The 10443-nt window shown below is 41.0% G+C and overlaps 1 long non-coding RNA gene across 2 annotated transcripts; it reads right to left on the bottom strand.

Annotated features, from left to right (window-relative positions):
* Window positions 1–4913: 4913 nt before the first annotated feature.
* Window positions 4914–9471, bottom strand: LOC147357378 (uncharacterized). Of its 2 annotated transcripts, none has more exons than XR_015141806.1 (4): window positions 8093–9471; window positions 7742–7810; window positions 7057–7657; window positions 4914–6581 (listed from the first exon to the last, which is right to left on the bottom strand). It is a non-coding gene; the product is annotated as an uncharacterized LOC147357378 (long non-coding RNA). The 2 variants fall into 2 exon arrangements; XR_015141805.1 differs by having other exon boundaries at window positions 7134–7657; window positions 8093–9469.
* Window positions 9472–10443: the final 972 nt, after the last annotated feature.

Below are 10443 nucleotides of genomic sequence, written 5' to 3'. Positions count from 1 at the left end.
CAGTCCTTCCAATGACTATTCAGGACTGATTTCCTTCAGGATTGGCTGCTTTGATCTCCTTGCAATACAAGGAACTCTCAAGAGTCTTCTCCAATACCACAGTTCAAAAGCATCAGTTCTTTAGCACTCAGCTTTCTTTGTGGTCCAACTCTCACATCCATACATGACTACTGGAAAAACCATAGCTTTGACTGTACGGGCCTTTGTTGGCAAAGTAGTCTCTGCTTTTTAATATGCTGTCTAGATTGGTCATAGCTTTTCTTCCAAGGAGCAAGTGTCTTTAATTAATTTCATACCTGCAGTGCATCATCTGCAGTGATTTTGGAGCCCAAGAAAATAAAGTCTGTCACTGTTTCCATTGTTTCCCCATCTATGTGCCATGAAGTGATGGGACTGGATGCTATGATCTTCAGTTTTTGAATGTTGAGTTTTAAACCAGCTTTTTCACTCTTCTCTTTCACTTTCATCGAGAGTCTCTTTAGTTCCTCTTTGCTTTCTGCCATAAGGGTGGTGTCATCTGCATATCTGAGGTTATTGATATTTCTCCTGGCAATCTTGATTCCAGCTTGTGATTCATCCAGCCCTGCATATCACATGATGTACTCTGCATATAACTTAAATAAGCAGGGTGACAATATACAGCCTTGTCGTACTCCTTTCCCAATTTGGAACCAGTCTGTTGTTCCATGTCCGGTTCTAACTGTTGCTTCTTGACCTGCATACAGATTTCTCAGGAGGCAGGTAAGGTGGTATGGTATTCCCATCTCTTGAAGAATTTTCCACAGTTTGTTGTGATCCACACAGTCAAAGGGTTTGGTGTAGTCAATAAAGCAGAAATAGATGTTTTTCTGAATTCTCTTGCTTTTTCTACGATCCAACAGATGTTGGCAATTTGATCTCTCTCTGATTCCCCTGCCTTTCCTAAATCCAGCTTGAACATCTCAGTTCAGGAAGTGCTCAGTTCAGGTACTGTTGAAGCCTAGCTTGGAGAGTTTTGAGCATTACTTTGCTAGCATGTGAGATGAGTGCAATTGTGTGGTAGTTTGAACACTCTTTGGCATTGCCTTTCTTTGGGGTTGGAATGAAAACTGACCTTTTTCAGCCCTGTGGCCACTGCTGAGTTTTCCAAATTTGCTGGAAAATAACCTAGAGTGTTTATTAAAAAGGCAGACCTCCAGGCTTCATCCTGTGAAGATTCTGATTTCATAGGCAAGGAATTAGGCCCCAAATTTGCCTATTCCAAGTATCCCAGGTGATTTTCATATGTACTAATGATGAACATGTGCTTAAGAACATGTGCTTTAGAACCCAACAGGTCTGACCATGTACAGGCTGTAAGAGACTTTGGGTGCATTACTAACCTTGATGAGTCTTAGTTTCCTTATCTGTAAAATTAGGATAGAAATAGTAGCATCTGCATCATAGTTATTGCAGAAATCAAATATGATAATATGTGTAAAGTATAATGTATTATAATATATTGCACATGTAAGAATTCAATAAGTGTAATAAGACCTAATACGTTTATAATGCTTACTATATGTCAGACACTGCTCTGTGCACTTTGCATAGATGAATACCACAGAACGGCCAAGGAATTCCCTGAAGAACAAATTTTAATGACTAGTTTGGGCGTAGTTTTCTCAAAGCAACTGGTGAATAGTCACCTGTTCTTTCAAGGTCCTTCATTAACCATTGCTAACTAATGCCTAAAGCATATGCCTCAATTATATTCATAATTAAATAATTAAATGATCTGGGCTTTAACATTTTCAGCAACATGGAAGGACATAGAGATCGTCACACTGACTGAAGTAAGTCAGACAGAGAAGGAGAAATATCCTATGGCATCCCTTATATGTGGAATCTAAAAAGAAATGATACAAATGAACTTGTTTACAAAACGGAAACGGACTCAGACTTAAGAGAACAAAATTATGGTCGCTGGGGGTGGGGTGGGGTGGAGAATGAGGGGAAGGGATATTTAGGGAATCTGGGATGGAAAACATATACACACTGCTATATTTAAAAACCAACAAGGACCTTCTGTATAGCACAGGGAATTCTGCTCGATGTTATGTGGCAGCCTGGAAGAGAGAGAAGTTTAGGGGAGAATGGATACATGTATGTGTATTATTGAGTCCCTTGGCTGTCCACCTGAAACTATTGCAACATTATTAATTGGCTATACTCCAACATAAAATAAACAGTTTAAAAAATAACATGGGGTTTATAATAGTCTCTTCATGTAACCAAAAATTCACCGAATGTTGAAAAATAGCAAAAGCATACAAAGGTTCAAAATATTGTTTAAAAAATACTGTAAGTCTTCACAATTATCAATTCTTGAAAAACCAGCAGTCAGATATATGATTTCTAGAATAAATAGATATTTTAACCAATTTGTTCTGTTGACTAACTTGTTTCCTATGAACTTGCTTGGGGTCACATTCAGTTCAGTTCAGTTCATTTCAATCACTCAGTCTTGTCTGACTCTTCGTGACCCCATGGACTGCAGCACGCCAGGCCTCCCTGTCCATCACCAACACCCAGAGTTTACTCAAACTCATGCCCATCAAGTCAGTGATGCCATCCAACCTTCTTATCGTCTGTCATCCCCTTCTCTTCCCACCTACAATCTTTCCCAGCATCAGGGTATTTTCAAATGAGTTGGTTCTTTGCATCAGGTGGCCAAAGTACTGGAGTTTCAGCTTCAGCATCAGTCCTTCCAATGAACATTCAGGACTGATTTCCTTTAGGATGGACTGGTTGGATCTCCTTGCAGTCCAATGGACTCTCAAGAGTCTTCTCCCAACACCACAGTTCAAAAGCATTAGTTCTTCAGCTCTCAGCTTTCTTTATAGTCCAAATCTCACATCCATATGTGACTACTGGAAAAACCATAGCTTTGACTAGATGGACCTTTGTCAGCAAAGTAATGTCTCTGCTTTTTAATATGCTGTCTAGGTTGGTCATAACTTTTCTTCCAAGGAGCAAGTGTCTTTTAATTTCATGGCTTCAGTCACCACCTGCAGTGATTTTGGAACCCCCAAAAATAAAGTCTGTCACTGTTTCCATTGCTTCCCCATCTATTTACCATGAAGTAACGGGACCAGATGCCATGATCTTTGTTTTCTGAATGTTGAGTTTTAAGCCAACTTTTTCACTGTCTTCTTTCACTTTCATCAAGAGGCTCTTTAGTTCTTCTTCACTTTCTGTCATAAGGTTGGTGTTATCTATGTATCTAGGTTTATTGATATTTTCCCTAGCAAACTTGATTCCAGCTTTTGCTTCATCCAGTCTGGCATTTCATATGAACCACCATATCAGCTGATTTTGTTGACTGACAGAACTGGGACTAGATCCAAGTCTTCAGATTTGTGATTTAATGTTTTTCTTGTCTGAAGGATGATTTCGGTAAAAAAAACAAACAAACAAATACTCAAGGCATGTTTTGCTTGCCCTGTGAGGCTGAACTTTCACTCCTGGACCTGATTCTTAGCTCCTCTGCAGTTGCTTCACAGAACGCTTGAACTCTAGTTCCTCTTTGCCCTCTGTCCACAGCAATGAATCTCCCCTGCCCTACTCAGATAATGTACCCTAACTCTCTTCACATAGGAGAGGAGGGGCTAATGCAGAGATGGCTGCAAGATTTTGAACTTTTTTCCTGGACCTGTTTTTGTATCCTCTGGACCTCCAGTATCCTCCAGTGCACAAGTCAAGCTTATCCATTCTCTCTTATCCTCCCAATAAGTAGATGCACCAGTAGCTGCAAACTCTCCTCCATGAAAAGAGAAGACAAGTCAGAGATTTTAACTCTGGGATCCTTAACCTTGCTTAACCTTGCCTTCTGGAGGCCTCCAGAAACCACTGTTGGGCTTGTGGCAGCTGTGATGGAAAGTGTTCCAGTAACATCTCCTGCTTCCCTGGTGCTCCAGTGGTTAAGACTTTATGCTTCCAATACAGGGGTCATGTATTCCAACCCTGGGTGGGGAACTAAGATCCCACATGCCATGTGGTGTGGCACAAACAAACAAGCCTAAAACAAACAGCATCTCACTCTCTCTCCACTAGCGCTATGTCAGTTAGCTACAGTGGCAGGAGCCGCCATAGGAGGTCACGTTAACTTTTCACCTTAAGGGATTTATAAAAGACTCTGAAAGAAACATCCCAGTACTTCTAATACTTATTTTATTAGACAGTTATCATTACACAGTTATTCACTTAATCAATACCAGGAAAAAAACTTTATGTTGTCTAATCAAATGCTAGGTAGAACAAAAATTAGCAGATGTTGGCCAGTTATAACACTTTATTAATGCTATCACTTGGAGACTTAATCTAATCTGAATTTTATGTTTTTAAGTTTTATTTATTTTAAAAATGCCTTTGGCCATGCCATGTGGCATGCAGAATTCTGGTTCCCTGACCAGGGATTGAACCTGTAACCCCTACACAGGAGTCTCAACCACTGGACTGCCAGGGAAGTCCCAGAATTTTATTTTTTAATTATATAATACTTTTAATTCAAGCAACTATCTTTTAAAATCCTTATTTTTAAATTCTCAGTTTAGACAATTTATAAGAATGGATTATGAAAGTAATATTTTAGTAATCAAAATTAGAAAGTTACCTTCTACATGAAACTCAAATTTTTAGCTGAATTATATGTGAATTGTCAGAGTATTTTTGCTGTGCCAAAGCAACCTAGTAATTACAGTATGATAGATGGGTCCTGCTGTACTTTTGGTTAGTAACTTATTTCTTATAAAACTAAAATATTCCCAGGCATCACAAGTCTAAGTAATGACAGCACATCAATATTAATACCTAAATTTTGCCATTTCTTCCACTGGCCTTCACTTCTTCCCCCTCAGTTTTGTTTGTTTATTTTGTTTTGGTTCAAAATGTTCGGAATCAGTTCTGCTTGTGTTCTTCAGGTCCATTCAGGTCCATCATTTAGTTGACTACTTACAATGTATTGGTGATTTCAGAGAATATATGTACTTAGAAATGCTGATTAGGAGCCAACTGAGAACAAATATAAGGGGACAAACAGATCTTGAAATATTTAAATCATGGTGGTAAAGCTATACTGGAAAATGAGTCTTGAAAGGAAGCTAAGTACTATTTTATTTTTCTCTCTCTTCTCTCTGAATAGAACTTGTCCACTTAGTTGTAGGTGGGGCAGTTAGAGAACTCCAGACCTCCCTTAACTCTTGCAACTTAGAAGCAATGATGGCATGGAATATATAAGAATCAGCTTGTACTAGCAGGGACATCCTGTTACATCTATTTTTTTATGTGATTTTCCACAAGTTAATTTCTATATTCAATAAAATTGTAATAAAATACCTAATTTTTATAGAAACTTGACAAGCCAATTAAAATGTGTTTGAGAGGTAAAAATGTGAAAGAACAACAAAAAATAATTTTAAAAAGCAAAAGAGGACTTGTCCAACTATATATCAAATGATGTGTTACTTTTTCAATGCTGGTTTTTCTTTTTTAAAAAAACTTTTTATTAAAGAAAATTTCAGGACCTCCCCTTTTGGTCCAGTGACTAAGACTCCATGGGCCCAATGGGGGGCGGGCAGATTCAACCCTTGGTCAGGTAACTAGATCCCATGTGCTGCAACTAAGTTTGCATGCTGCAACTAAAAGGGCCTACATGATGCAACTAAAGATTTTGTATGCTGCGATGAAGACAGATGATCCTGTGTGCCACACTAAGACCTGGTGCAGCCAAATAAATAAATAAAAAGAAAAGATCATAAGAGGAGGAAAAAGCACAATGAAACTCTGTGTGCATACTTTATTAGATTCCTATTGCTGTTGTAACAAATTACCATGAATTTAATGGCTTATAGTGGCTTCAGTTCAGTTCAGTTCAGTTGCTCATTCGTGTCCGACTCTTTGTGACTCCACAAATCGCAGCACACCAGGCCTCCCTGTCCATCACCAACTCCCGGAATTCACTCAGACTCATGTCCATCGAGTCGGTGATTCCATCCAGCCATCTCATCCTCTGTCGTCCCCTTCTCTTCCTGCCCCCAATCCCTCCCAGCATCAGAGTCTTTTCCAATGAGTCAACTCTTTGCGTGAGGTGGCCAAAGTACTGGAGTTTCAGCTTTAGCATCATTCCTTCCAATGGACACCCAGGGCTGATCTAGTGGCTTAAAACAATACAAATTTATTTTCTTACAATTCTGGAGGCCAGAAGTCTAAAATCTAGGTGTTAGAAAGGCTGAATTTCTTCTAAAGTTTTCAAGCAAGAAACTGTTCCTTATATTACTGAACACAAGTTTGTGTGCCTGACACACAGTGAGGCCAGCCAAACTGTCAGAGTTTGGAGCAGAGAAAGGTTCATTGCTAGGCCAAGCAAAGAGAACAGGTAGTTCATGCTCAAAAGCCCCAAACTCCCTGATAGTTTTCAGGGGAAGAGTTTTTGTAGACAAAATGTGGAGTGAAGGCTTCAGAGTGTGTGACTTTCTTCTGATGGGTTGGTGGTGAGCAGTGCTCCAGGAATCTTTTGCTCAGTCTGAAGTTGCCATCTTCCACCTGGCTGGGGGCCTTAGTTCCTGCAAAAGAACTCAAAGACACTGTTATGTATACGGTATTCCTTGAGGAGGAACCGAGACCTTTCCCCAAAGTTTCACTATTGTTTCTTTTTTATAAATGTCTTTTAAAAAATATTTATTTACTTATTTTATTTACTTAGCTGTGTTGCGGTTTAGTTGCAGCTTATGGGAACCTTCATTGCAGTGTGTGGGCTTCTCTAGTTGTGGTGCACAGGCTTGGTTGTCCTGTAGGCATGTAGGATCTTAGTTCCCCACCCAGGGATTGAACCTGTGTCCCCTGCAATGGAAGGTGGATTCCTAACCACTAGACCACCACTATTGTTTTTGGACCACTCTTCCCTTGTTTCTGCATTCCCTCCCTTCCCTGATTAGCAACTGTTTGACTCTGCCCTTTGGAACTCAAGAGAAGGTCAAGGAAGCTGAATGAAGCCTATTTCTTACAACAAGAAATGGGGGATGCAGAAAGGATTCGTACCAGGGAGGTCCTACCATTTGTACCATAGGGTCTTACTCAGCTTCACTTAGCTTTTCCATCTTCTAGTGGCTGCTCACCTTCCCTGGCTGGTGGCTCTTTGCTCCATCTTCCAAGCCAGCAACATGGCATCTTCTCCCTTTGACTCTTCTCTCTCTCTTGCTTCCTTGACCACATGCTCTTCTTTTTGTTTTGACTTTGACCCTCTTGCTTTCCTCTTATGACTCTTGTGATTACAATGGGGCCTTACATGGATAGTGAGGATAATCTTTCCTTCTCAAGATCCTTAATCCTTGGCCTGCAAAATTCTGCTTGCCAAGTAAGATAGTATTTTCACAGGTTCTGGAGATTGAAACCATGCACTTCAGATTGGGACTTGAACCTGGGACTTGAACCTGGCCAAAATTGTGATTGGGACCTGAATCCACAGTCTTGACTATAATCACTCACCCAGTGTCTGGACTTACTGAGGTTCAGGTTCTTTGTGTCTCAGTACAGAAGGAATTCAGCAAGAGGCAAAGTAATAGGCAAGAAGTAGATTTCTTAATATAGGACACATGTGAGAGATGGGCTTCTCCTGTGGTTCAGATGGTAAATAATCTGCCTGCAATGCAGAAGACCCAGGTTTGATCACTTGGTCGGGGAGATCCCCTGAAGAAGGAAAGGGCTACCCACTCCAATATCTTACCTGGAGAATTCTGTGGATAGAGGAGCCTGGCAGGCTGCAGTCCATCAGGTCACAAAGAGTCGGACATGACTGAGGAATGAACACACTTGTGAGAGATGCAAGCTGACAGGTGAAGGGGCTCTGCCCTGAAGATTAAGTGGGCTACAATTTTATAATCAAAGCAAAGTGGGGAAGGGGGAAAAGACCACCTTCTTTGGGTAGATGTCAGGCTTATATCACTAGCTCCTCCTTTGTATCAGGCAGGAAATTGTCTAACCCTATGAGGTCATAGGATTATCATAGTGCTTATAGTAGAAGGGTGATAACATTTTTCTTTCACCTAATGACCTGGGGCATTTCTTGTGCTCTTACTTTTGGTTTTATAGTTAAGCAAGCCTGCTTTGTTCCACAATGTTCGGATAGCTTTCTTGAGCAGTCATAACTTACAGTGGGCTTCCAAAGTTTCTTAGGTTTCCATCTCTATCCACAGTTCCCTACTGGGACTTCTACAATTACCTGTATCCCTATCTTATTCTATCCCTATCATTTCCTCACCGCCCGCCTGCCAGGTGTTTTAGCCCTTTATGCTTGAAGGGGAATATGGGGTGATGACCATTCATTAACTACTTTCTGCTGAGTCTGGAGTTGGCCTGACTAGGAAAGCAGAAAAACACCTGGCTAACTGTCCCTTCTCTTTTGGGAGGGCCATAGGTGGCACTAATGGTAAAGAACCCGCCTGCCAATGCAGGAGACATTAGAGACACAGGTCCGGTCCATGGGTCAGGAAGATGCCCTGGAGGAGGGCATGGCAACCCACTCCAGTATTTTTGCCTGGAGAATCCTGTGGACAAAGGAGCCTGGTGGGCTATAGTCCGTAAGGTTGCAAAGAGTCAGATACAACTGAGGCAACTTAGCCCACTCGCAAGGCAGTGTTGCTCAGTTAACATTATTTTTACAGCCATCATAGAGGTTAAATAGTGTAGGATAAGTCTATAAAAAAAAACAAATCAAGAGAAATACAACAATGAGCATCAAAAGAGTCATTAAGAGAGATTGTAATCATGATCTTGGGGACTCAAACCATTTTCCCAAAATAGTTTCTAAATCTGGAAGAGGGTCATTTAGGACCTCTATCTGTGCATGTGACTCAGTAATTGAGATACATTAGCAGATTTATTGGAGAAGGCGATGGCACCCCACTCCAGTACTCTTGCCTGGAAAATCCCATGGATGGAGGAGCCTGGTAGGCTGCAGTCCATGGGGTTGCTGAGAGTCAGACACGACTGAGCGACTTCACTTTCACTTTTCACTTTCATGCATTGGAGAAGGAAATGGCAACCCACTCCAGTGTTCTTGCCTGGAGAATCCCAGGGACGGGGGAGGCTGGTGGCTGCCATCTATGGGGTTGCACAAAGTCAGACACAACTGAAAGACTTAGCAGCTTAGCAGCAGCAGATTTATCTGGAATAAATCATCCTGGTGGAAGCTACAGCAAGATATTTCTGCCATATATTCACTGGGTGCCATTAGGAGACATCCAGTATATTCCTGGTCTCCTCGCTCATTGGTTATTTTCCTAGCCAATGTCTCTAAGGATCCTAATGTGGTGACAAGAGACCCTAGATAACCATCCCATGTCTCTAGTCCTGTTTGCCCAGAGCACTCAAGAATGGTTTCTCTGTTCCAACATAAGGGAGCTCTGTTACTTGGTCGACCATGTCCTGGAGTGAACCAAATGAATCCATACCAAATCTGAATCAAATTGTATTCCCACAATCTTGTGTTCTTATCCTTGACCATGGAATATGCTATCTGATGGGCTTGGGTGACCATTTTATTGTGGGAGAATTTCAAAGAATGCCCATGACTTTGTACAATAGAGGCTCTATGCCAGTTAAGGGGGTCCTGCATAGTAATGGACCTCTCCTTCAAAGTCATGCTTGCATTTCTCTCTTCAATGATTAAATCTCTTAATCCCAGCCAATCGGCCCCCTGGAATGGGGAAATCCACCATGGCAATCCAGAGGCAATGGAGAGGGGAAGTTGCCCACATAGCCAACAACTGGAATTATTAGTAAAATCCACATAAGCTTTAGCCAAAGTCAGGAAAACATTAGAACTTACCTTGGCCCTTGCCAAAGGAACACTGTAGAAACAACCATGCACCACAGTATAGCTTCTGATATAGAAATTCTTGCTGAGCACTTATCTGTTTCGAAGGTGGTAATGTGGTCTCTTCTGGTTCTCTTCCAGCAATTGTAATAAATCAGTATATCCAGGTAAGTGAAGGAATCACAGAGCAAGAAGCAGGAGAATCTTTCCCATCCATATTGGTATTCCAGAAGTAATCTGCATATCTTATCTAAGGCTGTCTTTGGACAAGAATTTAAAATCTTGACAGGTTTACAAGAGTAAGCGGGTTCATTTCAAAAGAGTTATATGGTTTAACCCTTGAGATGTGGATTCAAGTGGGATGCCCCTCTATTTTCATTGTAGTGGGAGTTGATAATATCACTTTGTAAGAACCCTTCCTTCTTGGTTCTAACTGATCATCTAGTGACCCCTTCTTTCCAGCTTTTGATTAAAACCCAATCTCCAGGGTTGTTGCTAACAGTATTTCATTGAGTCGCTTTACCCATAATCTATGAGAGTCAGTTGTACTTGTCCTAAGTTTGCAGCATAATCTCTAATAACAGCTATGTATTTAGTAAAAAGTCATTCAT

The sequence above is a fragment of the Bos grunniens genome, chromosome 15 (assembly GCF_055505025.1).
Source record: "Bos grunniens cultivar Pamir isolate PY7600 chromosome 15, Bosgru_T2T1.0, whole genome shotgun sequence".
NCBI classification, from domain to species: domain Eukaryota; kingdom Metazoa; phylum Chordata; class Mammalia; order Artiodactyla; family Bovidae; genus Bos; species Bos grunniens.
The sequence above is the reverse complement of the archived record's forward strand: the minus strand, read 5'-3'. Positions and strand labels throughout refer to the sequence as shown.